Here is a 12,259-nt window from a genome sequence, read left to right on the forward strand (position 1 = left end):
TTGGGAGAAATGTCATAGGGCCAAAGTTTTTGTGGTTGGATACATTGGAGGGAGAAGCCATGGATAAACTAGAGGGGGAGGCTCAAAATTCAAACGAAGCTTCCAGAAAAGATGTTTGGAAGAAGCTTCTAGGAAGCTCAGAATATACAAGAATACATGCCTGACTTTTTCTGTCTATTTTTTCATAATTTAAAAAGAAAATAATCCCAGACAAAAATCTTTTGGACGAATAGAAAATTAGATTTTAGAACATATAAAATATTTTAAAAATATTTCATGTTGAAGCCTTTGTAAACAAGTACTTATATTCATTTAAACTAATTGCAAACTAATTAGGTACCACTACGGAAAACATTACTTCCCTGCCTTATACAAGGCAAGGACTAATAAAATAAGAAATAATGTGAGGACTTGCTCAAATAAACTAAGCAATAATGTAGGGACCTCCTCTCATTGACTCATTTAACCATTTTCATTCTTCAATTGGCCCGGTTTAGCATCTCTATCATATCTTTCGTTTTTTATCCTTGATATCTTTTGTGAGCAATTCCAGTACCTCCTCTGCCTTTGATGGAGAAGCCTCATGTCGCCATTTTCCCCCTCAGCAATGGTATGGGACATTTCCTTCCACTGGTTGAGTTTGCAAAGAGGCTCTGTGAGTTTCATGGTTTTTCCATCACTCTCATCATCAGCAGGTGGATGTGGACTTCTCAGCAGCCCGCAGCGCTTGATCGATTGGCCTCCTCTGCTCTCGACATACGCTTGGTAGAGATTCCTCACATCACTCTCGATGAAGGGGAGGAAGGCATGAATATTTTAGTACGCCTTTCGAAGTTCATCCTGAGCAAAGCCACACATTGAAGATGCCCTGCAATCATTGCGCTCATCTTCCCCGGTCTCTGCTTTTATCACAGACCTCTTCTGTACACAACAGCTTGACGTTACCGCCAAGCTGAAAATGCCTACTTTTTTATTCGTCCCGGCCTCTGCTTCTTATGTTTGCTTCATGTTACATCTTCCAAAGCTCGTTTCCGAGATTGGCGACGTTTCATTTAAGGACGCCGATTTTGAGGTGGAGATACCCGGGCTTCCGCCAATTCCTTCCACAGATCTGGTGAGTTCCGTTCAGGACAGATCGAGTTTTGGGTTTAAATAGATGCTCGACCATGCCTCCCGCTTCAGGGAAGCCTCAGGTGTTCTCATAAACACCTGTGCTGAAGTGGAGGAGGAAGCCGTGGAAACCATAAGCACGCCTGCAATGCCCCCAATCTATCCAGTAGGCCCCTTGATGTCCACAGAACCTGATGCTCCCGGTGAATCTGCCTGCCTCAAATGGTTAGATCAGCACCCTCCCTCCTCCGTTCTGTTTGTGGCATTTGGAAGCAGAGCTGTTTTTACCAAGGAGCAAATTACAGATCTGGCGTTTGGACTGGAAGCCAGCGACCACCGGTTCCTCTGGGTTATGCGCGGATACAAATCCGGGAATCCTTCTTCTCTGGAAACTGATATTTCTCAGCTCTAACCGGAGGGCTTTGAGATTCGAACCAGAGACCGTGGGCTGGTGCTGCTTAATTGGGCTCCTCAGATCCCTGTTCTTTCTCACCCGTCTACTGGAGGCTTCCTTTCTCATTGCGGGTGGAATTCAACTCTGGAGAGCATCTCCCATGGAGTTCCTATGATCGCTTGGCCTCTTTTTGCCGAACAGAAGATGAACAGGGTCATATTGATAAAGCAGATTCAGGTAGCCATAGAATTGAGGATAGGAAGCAATGGATTTGTTAGTAGAGAAGAAGTGGAAAGGGCAGTGAGGGAATTGATGGAACGAGAGGCAGGATCAAAGGCGAGGGAGAAAATGAAAGATCTCAAGGACAAGGCCAAGATTGCTACGATGCCAGGGGGAAGTACAACGAAAGCCACAGCCAAAGCGGCCATAGATTTATCAAAGAAACTAAGCTTGGCCCCCTAATTTGTTTGCTCGTTGTAACTCATATTTGTTGTTTGAGAGGGGCTACCATTGATGGTCTTCTTTTATCTTACTTTCGGGTCTCTGAATGATTGACAGTGAAATTAGTGCTATACTTTTGGTGGTCTTCGCTACTCTGCTAGGCTTGGAGGACAGGATGGGTTAATATATCTGGTTGAACTTTGTTCATTGTACAAGCAAGACTGTAATTTTATCTATTTGTTCATCTCGATCCCGATAAACGTTCTGTTTTGCTCATGACACTAATTATGCTACTTATTGGTGAAGTTAAAGATTCTGTTTTGCTCATAACTTCATCAGGTTCTTAAAATGTCTTTGTGGTGGTCTTGCTGGTTGGTTGCTTTGTGGGCTTCCTGTCTCTTGGGAGTTGCAATCTCTTAATTAATACTAGACTACTTCGGATTAATGTTTAGTTGTAAAGTAATTGTTTAGTAGAAATGAATCAATTATTGATGTGATTGTGTAGTTGCTTCTCATTTATGTTAGTTCACCTTGCTCCCCTTTTTCACATTTCCCGTCTTTTGAGTGTCCTTATTTTCTTTGATTTGCCATTGTCTTCTCTTTTACTCCATTCTTTCTTATCCTTCATTTACTTGATTTTGTTGGGTGTTTTTTCTTTAAATTTTTTTGAAAGTGTTTCAAGAGTTCTATTATGGTTAATTTAATATATTCACCATTCTTAATTGGTGCGTTTGATTTCTATTATTTTTGGTTTATAGTTGTTCTTTTGATTTCTTCAAATGAAGATGGATGTCATGGGTTTTGTTAAGTCTTTAGATGTCAAAAGTGGTGATTTCAAAGTATTTTGTGAAACATACCCTATTAGCCATTACACATTTGCTTCGACAACAAAATAAAGATTGCACAATTGGTCCATAACTTTTGCACAATAGTTATTGACGTTGCTCTTATATCTTCATAGTGAAGATGAATGTTGTCGGATTCATTGTCTCTAGATGTCAAAAGTGGCGATTTCAAATTATTGTCTGAAACATATCCCCTATTAGCAATTACACATTTGCTTTGACAACAACACAATTGATCCATAACTTTTGCACAAATGCTCTAATAATTGAGTATTATTGATGTCAATATACAAGCACAATTTGATCTAATTATTTTTTAAAAAATTCTAAAAAACTAAAAGATATTGACTTAGATAATTTTCTAATAAACTTAAAATTTGTAAAATTTAGTATAGAATAATTGAAATATAGATAATAATAATAATAATGAGCATTCTTCCCATATTTAATTTATACTACTTCTTAATCTTACAAGTTATTAATTATTATACATTTTGTTGGATGTCTTTGCCAAATTTTAATTGTATTTGTAATCTTATTGAAATTATTTTGCACACTTAATCTATCTATATTTATACAAATTGGTTTTATATATTTAAATAAGTATTTATTAAGACATTAGTATCTTATGTATAATTTTGGTGCTATCAATATAGCGGTATTGATATGCTAATGGGCATGATCAACAAGGTGGAAACTTTCAATCAAAAGTAAAAGCCAAGAGATAGTGATATTAGTTGCGTCATATGACAAGATTTTGCTTCTCTAAAAGGTTGTCAATTTAACAAATAAAAAATATTGCACCATCAACAATGTTTACATGTTAAAGTCTATTTTAAAATTCAATATTATAATGGCACATAGGGAAGAGGGACCAATAGTCACAAGGGCTAACTTCATCAACATGTAGCCGTTGCATGGGATATCATAAGACCTCCATTTTTTTAGAATTGTAAAATGGACTTTGAACTACCTACAATAATTGTATTTTAAAATGAAAGACTCAACTTGAAATGTGTAGAGGAATATGACTTTTTACTTTGAAAAGTGTGAATTTGGGTTAAATTTAGAAATTTCATCTATGGATCCCTAAATGAAATAGAAAACTTAGAAATCACTTTTCCAACCAAAGAGCGAAGAACAAATCGACTTGGTGGTAATTGTTCTGTAATGATTCTCGGGACATCACTATGTTCTTGGGGCACTATAACAAGGTCGACCCAAATTTGTCAAAAAGATTTTAGAGAGTTATTTATAGATCTACAATCATGATTTTGCTATCTTGCTACTGTACACATAAAAACTAGATTTTTGTTTTTGGGTGTGCAGGCTTGCCTTGGTCAAGCCCTAGATTGAGTGGTCAAGCCCTAGATTGAGGAATCAACCTTGAAATTGAAACGTAAATGTATGTAAAGGAAACAAGATCAATGTAAATATTCACTTTGCTTGTAAAAACCCTTGCCAATAAAGATTTAGGTTGTTGAATGTTGTAGGTGTTGGATTCGACATGTAGCATGTAGGACAAAGTTCACTTTGGTGGCGAATAAATTTGCCAATTGGAAATTTTTTCTCATCGACCTATGTCAATTTGGCTAATTTTATCCACAAATGTGGTAGGGCATGTCACCCCAAGTTTACCCATAATGGGTCGCACCCCTAGGCCTGTTGCTATAGGATTTATGCCAACAACTCTCCTTTTAACGCGATAGAGCCAATCTCAACTATTTATTTTGCACACGACAAATTAAACACTTCGTGTATGCTTTTCGAAGGCAACTTTTTGGATGACCTAAATTCGTCCATAGTTTTAAATGGTCTTTTTAGGAGAGGGGCAACATTCACCACACAAATATACGAAAGTGTGTCCCACACTAATGTAATTTCATCAACTATATTATGCATGATTGGATGAACCAAAATCACCTTGGAAATTACATAAGATGTGTTTTATTGCACAGGTTTTGCTGAATATTTTTTATACGCTATAATATTTCCACAGAATTCACCAAAAAGGATTGGTATAAATACATTCATAGATTAGTGAGTTATCTGAATTATGATTGGTTGTGAAGTCTCCATTTTTCAAACTATCAAGAGCATTAGTGAGCAACGATTGCAATTGAAGAAAATGTGAGTAACTCAAAGCCCTATCTATCTATACTCTATAATTTTAGTTTGTTCTTATTTGTAGGTACAAGTTAGACCGTTAGTGGTTAGTTATCACTTGAGACTAGTGACCATTGAGTCACCTAATAACTAGAGAGACCGAGGACATCTATAGTTTATAGTGTAGATCCTACATCCAATGGATCCTATTTAGATAAATATATGCAATAATCAAAATTTGGTTTTTCAACAAGTTGATTTTTTTAGCAGCCTAATCCTATATTTCTTTGGAGATGTCATTCCCACATATTGAAGTTAGATAACTTGATATCTCCGATCATGATGAACTTGAAGATTTTTAGATAAATACCCAGAGTAGCCATAATGATATTCATATAATTAACTTAGACGAGATCTCTAAAGATGGTGATGGTGTATGAGAAGGAAAGGGAAAAAGGATATACAAAGAAAAAGATGATGCGAAATCCAAAAAGGAATAGAATTGGGATCTATCAATTAGGAATTTTCAAATAGGATGAACCTCAAAGTACCCATTCATAAGACTTTTGTGCAATCCAGATGAAGGCAAGCCTTTGGTAGAATGCAAATGTATGATATGAACAAGGACAAATAAAAAGGAAAAGAGGTTGTAGCTAAATAATGACATTATAGAAAAGAATGTGGGTAAAGGTTATGAGAAGAAAATCATAGATGGAGTGAAACAATCAATGATAAGATGGAAAACCAAGGAGGAATGTCAACATGTTAACAATGCATAAATCTTTGAATTTTAGGATAAAATACGGACAAGGCCTGTTGAAGTAAAAGGTTCAATTGAATCTCTTCTTGGAAAATAAATAGAAGTAGAAGAAATGGGTGAAGCTCCTCAATTAAGTGTTGTCATTTATATTTTGAGAAAAGAGTGTGTCATGGAAAACTACCCATCATTGAGTGCTTTATTACACATTCTAAAAGATCCTTATTATTAGAGGAGTCATTGGTCTGTAAACAATGGATGGAAATGGACAAGGTTTTCTTGCTGAGGTTGAAAAGGAAAATATCAAGGAAAAAAATTTAAAGAGCCAAATTCTATTGCATTATCTTTAGATGAGGTGACAACAACAGATGATACTTCCTAGGTATGCACACATGTCTATATTGTACACAATTTTTTCCACTAGCCCAATCTACCAACTATTATTGAAATGAAGAATAATTCAACAACAAAAAATATATTTGAACTAGTAAAGAGCTCTCTAATTGAATATGAAGATATACATGACATGAAAATTGCCCAAAAGTTGGTGTATATTGGAGTAGATGGAGCTTCAATAATACACGACCACAAGAATGGTCTTGTCACAAAGTTCAAATATTTTGGTGCACCTTACATTGTTGGCATTCACTGCATGGCCCACATAATGAAACTATCTTTTGGAATTGTCAACAATTATTCACAAATATATAAAGTTGAAGTTTCATTTAAAGCGATCCATATAAACATTTGTCAAAGTCCTAAACAATTCAAGAAATTTCAACAGTTTGTCAAGGGACTAACTAATGGAATTAATCTTCCTAAGGATAATGATACCAGATGAATCTCTTTAGATGGACTAGTGCATTGATTTTTCTTTTGAATATTCATTTTTTCTTGGTACAATGGAATCAACTCGTGACAAGGGTGGCCAACAAAAATATTGTGAGATACTTGAAAGGTTAAGTAATGTAGAGACACTCTTAACATTAGAAGCCATTCCCCCCATGCTAGAGGACATGAGGAATATAATGAAGAAGATCCAACAAAGATTTATGTGCATTGCATAATATAATACGATGCATAAAATGACATGTGTGGCCCTCGATAATCTCTATAGAAATCCAAATTCATTTTTTATGGATGAATTTATTTTAGGGTGGATAAGAATTTTTTTTTTGGATAAGCCTGATAGATTTTTAAAGATTGATGCAAAGGGGGAGTTAGGTGCCAATATACAGGGTGTTGAGATACCAATGCAATACTATGGAAGGCATGTGTCCACAAGAAAAGGAACGAAACCTACACAACCAAAATTAATTTTTATGACAAAATTGTTGAGTCTATAATTGATTTTGTGAAGGATATTTCTTATAATGTTTCATCAAAAATTAGAGAAAGATTTCCTCCACATTAATTAGCAATGTGTATTGTGTTTCCCAATTATTGGAGTTTCATAAGTTCAAAAGATTTAAGAGATAAGTTAATGGTTTTGATAGATAAATTTTGCAAAACCAAAGAAATGAATGGGGTAACTGTAAATAGAATTTTAGATGAATCTTGTTTGAGAGAGAAAACATGTCATTTTGTAGAGAAAATGAAAGATCAAAACGATCTTATGCGGAATTATATATAAGAGGGATTGGTAACAAAACTTTGGAGAAATCTAACTCAAAGTGAAGTGTTGAGGGATTCAATATCAGAATATTTCAAGCTTGATTATTTATGTTTGACCATGATATTGGGGTTTGTGGAGGATGAGAGATTTTTTAACACTTTGGGGTTCCTAAAGTCAAAGGTAAGAAATAAACTAGACAAGAATTCAGAAAATTGCTTGAGGTTGCATACATCTAGATATGAGGTCAATAATTTTCCTTATGAAAGGGCACTAAATTGTGGAGGGAAAAATGTTAAAGAAGAGGATTTGGAATCATTCCAAACATTGAAATTAGTTACTCAAGTAATGGTATTGGTAGTGTTGATGTTGAAGCTGAGGATCAGGTAGGTAAAGGTATGCAAACTAGAGAAAAGATTGAGCATAATGAAGAACTCTTTGAACTTGATGGCGAGGAATTTGAATATTCAGATGAAGAGATGCAATAGAAACTCTAATATTAATGATATGATGTGGAAACCATGAATTTATTACTTATTGGTAATTATTATAGTCTACTTTCTAAATTCTGGACATTGTTCTCTATATCTCATCATCTATCATGCATAATAAGTTATACCATTTTCTAAATGTCTAATGTCAAAAAAATATGTATAATTTAAATGTCTAATGTCAAACAAACATGTACATTGTATGTTAGATGATATCATCAATTATATAGCTTTTACCATTACTATTAATTTTTATTTGCATTATTATGCTCATATGTTACATTGTTATGGTACAATCCTTGATGATTTTCATTGATTTTATGAAAATATGACAATTCATATGTTAACATTCATATTGATTCTCATTACTTTATTTACACATTTAATTGGTATATTTTAATGAATTCATTTTGAAAAAGTTAAATTACAATAACCAATTTTATAATCATGAGTTATAAGTATTAAGTTTACAACCATTAGATTTAGTAAATGACATTGAATTCCCTTCTATAGAAATAACAAAGCAACAACTACTTCAGGTTCATTTGCCTCATGGGAAGAGTAGCATCAAATTTATTATCAAAAATATTTTTTGCATTTGCATTTGATAGGTCTATTCAATAGAATTTTCTACTACGTTTATCCTGTCGAAGAAAAAAAGTTCTAACTTTAAACTCATATGAAACCATTAGAAAGAGAAATAAAATATACACTATAAAGATGATTGAAAGTAATTTCCAAGTTTCACATACTCTGATTGATGTCTTATGAGATGATTGAAGATTTGATCAACTTTGTTAAGAAGTTAAACTCTTCTTCATTTGGATTTTGAACATTTTTTATGTTATAGTAAATGACTTGCAACTTCGTCAAACATCCATATTTCAAAAATTTACTTGAAAGAAATGCTAAATCCAATAATGCATTCAGGTTTTCCAATGGTTTGATGCAATTCATAATACCTTTAGGAGTTATATCTTGAGGAAACTTGACTACTTCAAACCTCATTTTGGTCTCCAACTCTCTTGGGTAAACTTCCCTTCCAACAAATTTTGTTGATGAGTTACTCAGGAAAGGATTAAGAAAACCAAGACTTATCATTAATTTTTCTCTATCATTCATTTTGGGAAACTTTCTCCCAAATGAGTTCAAATATTGCTCTCCTTCCCTTATACTTTGGTATTTTGAATTGTAGTTGAAGTCTTTATTAATGCATGAATGCAATCATGAATTCCATTGCTTACCAAATACCTGTCACTATTTGTGTTGATTATGTGTATAATTTTTCTTGCAACTTTCTCGAGCTTAAAAAGGTGTTTGTTCTTCTCAAATTTCTCTTTGATACTCCCATAAATAGCTTGAAAATTTTGATGCAATTCAAACCAATCACACAACCTATCAACATTTTCAATAATTCCCGCCCACATCTTTTTTTTAATTTTCTTTACTGAATTTTGAATTTTGTCATTTGACTCATTCAAGTTGTTTGTGAAGGTTTTGATTATTTTATTTGTGTTCTATACATCTTGCACCAATTGTGACAACCGATTTTCAATTTGTTTATTTATTTATCTTGCTTTCTCTTCCCACTGTTTTTCTTTTCCCCTCTCATTCTCTAATTCCTTATTTAAGTTAGTGACTATATGCCCACTAGAGTCTAATTTTTTGAAAATATCTAGTAAATATGCTCTTTCATTGTAAATTTTTTTTTTGCTTTCTTGTAATTTTTCCCTAAGTTCTTTGAATTTTACATATGCATCCATATTAACATCACTAAGTTTTGTATTACTTTATTCCAATTGTTCCTTCAATTTCTCGAGTTTTTCTTTTCTCTCCATATTTACATCACTTAGTTTTTTATTTCTTTCTGCCAATTGTTTCCTCAGAACTTTCATTTTTGCATCCATAATTTTTGCTATACAATTTCTTCTTGAGAGAAATAATTTCTTATCCCTTTCTCTATTTCTTTGCACCTGTTATCAGATGCTTTCTCCTTTGCATTTGTTAGGTCTGCTTGTAACTTTTTAGCTACCTTCTCAAACCCCCTGCCTCTCTCTCTCTCTCTCTCTCTCTCTCTCTCTCTCTCTCTCTCTCTCTCTCTCTCTCTCTCTCTCTCTCTCTCTCTCTGAATGATAGACCACAAAGTTGGTGTTTTTTTCCATGTTGACTTTGTCCAAATTTTTCACTTTGGATAAATTCATTGATAGGGAGCTAACATGAAAATCTGGTGGATTATTATATAGCTCTAGGGGAAAAATAATCATGAGCTCCATAATTTCTTTATTTATGTTATGTGTTGGAAATACCCTACTTGATTCAAGTTCTTGAAAATGAGCCATGTCAAGTACATCCTTCTTCAACACCTTATCATATTTTCTACCCATTTGCTAGATTTGTTCACAATTTCTTACAAAATTGTTGAATTCAAAATTTGGGTTTGCTGACATAATACTATGTTGGAAAGGAGAAAGAGCACTTGCAACATGTGCTTGTCTACACTAGCACCAATGCCCGAGATTGTAATAATTGCATTATGATGATTAGACATGACCTCACCTCTTCTTAATCTTGCCCCACTACCACTAACATGTGGAGTTTTTGGACTATCATGAGGGTTTTTTCCCAAGGGAATTTTGGCTAGCATTGTATCAATATCATTACCCATAGCCTTTTTCTTCTTTGCACAACATTATTGGCTAAGATCATCTATAGTCTATGCACCAAAGTGTAATCATAATGTCATTCTTGGACCACTAGAACTACCATGCCATCCTTACTAGTGGCAATGGAAGTGGTAGTTGAAATTGAATATGTGATAAATGATGTTGGAAGGGATTCACCTTTTTTTAATGAACTTGATAGGTCATCTCTAACGACTAGTTGATTACTAGGTTTTGGTGGATTTGGTAAGGGAAGTGGATAGCAAGGTCCTTGACCTATTGGTCCATACCACCATCACATAAATAACCCCTTTTTTCTATCATTTATGCTCCTATGTCATAATTTTCCCTTATCTATTGATTGAGTACAACATATGGTCTAGGTGAGGGAAATGTACTTGTAATAGTTTGGGGAGCAAATTCAGTAGAACCAGTGTTAGTGGTGATGGATGTAAGATCCTTAGAAACCTCATACTCACTGTCTTCATCCTTACCATCATTTTGAATAGTTGATGCATCTAGATGGTCATTATCTCATAATTTGCTAAATGTTTCTTCCTCATCTAAGTTGTCAAAATATGCAAAGGTCTTAAGTTCACCAAGATTCTTCCTCATTTCCTAAAAGGCAATAATTTTTCCACAAGGCCAATATGCAACTTCTTAGTCTTTATTTATGGTGTTTAGAATATATTTTTTACTTGGATGATCCATTTTCTAGTAGAAATTGTAGGATGTCATGGGATGCATTTTTCTTTCTATTTGTGCAATTCTTTAATTTGTGTTGACAATTCCTCTTTTGAAATATTGTTTTCACTGGTGCATTTCCCCATCTCTTTTTTGACCACTTCCTAGGAGTCCATGTTTTTAAAATTTTCAATCAATGACACACTCTCATATTGATATTTTCTTGTGGAGTTCCCATTCTATATAATCTTTCTACCAATTATGTTTAGTGGATCATACTACCAATTCCTAACAACATCAAATTTAAAAATCGTAAGAAAAACCCATGCCACTTTGAATGATTTTCTTTCAAATGTGAACCATGTGCATGAGAAAGGAAAAGAAGGAAATATGATTTTATTTTTCTGACCATGAAAGAGTACATCTTTTCTCTTCATCTGTCATACATATTCCAATGCAAAAATCCTCTTCATTACATGTATTGTAATTTTGTAGGATTCCACCGTCGAACTGTAAAACCTTAATACAATCTACTAGTCTATATAATATGAATCAACCAATTGAATTTCACATTCCAGTTGAATGCATTCTTTACAAGGAAAAAACAATCAAGGAATTGAAGTGCTTGTAATTTTATGATACAAGGGTGCAAAAATAAGACTACAAAGTGCTTGTAGTCCATTCCTTTATCACTCATCCTTATCACAAGTGTCCATTCATTTACCATTTTCTCAAAATCAAGTTGAAGTTTGTTGTTTTCAAATATTTGATGATTCTTTGATAATAGGAGGTATCGCAAGTAGTTCATGTATCTTATAAATGTCTTCATTGAACCTCTTTTAATCATTAACAATTACTTTTGCATGTGATGAACAATGTGCTCAATAAAATTATATCTTACTGGTTGTTTTAGGCATTAGATATTGGAAATCATTTCTAGAATGTTGGAACCTACATTTTTCTTTAACTTTCCAAACCCAAGCACATTGATAGTAGGGATATACTATCATTGAGCCCATTGCAAATAAAAATAAAAATCATAAGGCAAATTATGATCATGAGCTAGATTACATCTATCTACTATTCCTTTGATACAAAAATAATTTCTATGTGGTTGTAATGTCTCATATTTTTCTTCCAATTTTTCCAAGTCAATGTG

The 12,259-nt window shown here is 33.8% G+C and overlaps 1 pseudogene; it reads left to right on the forward strand.

Moving 5' to 3' along the window:
* The first annotated feature begins 414 nt into the window (after positions 1 to 414).
* Positions 415 to 2,275, forward strand: LOC149533081 (UDP-glycosyltransferase 72B1 pseudogene; annotated as a pseudogene).
* Positions 2,276 to 12,259: the final 9,984 nt, after the last annotated feature.

The sequence above is a fragment of the Cupressus sempervirens genome, chromosome 10, assembly GCF_028749045.1.
Source record: "Cupressus sempervirens isolate cs-2001-9-10 chromosome 10, ASM2874904v1, whole genome shotgun sequence".
Taxonomy (NCBI): Eukaryota; Viridiplantae; Streptophyta; class Pinopsida; order Cupressales; family Cupressaceae; genus Cupressus; species Cupressus sempervirens.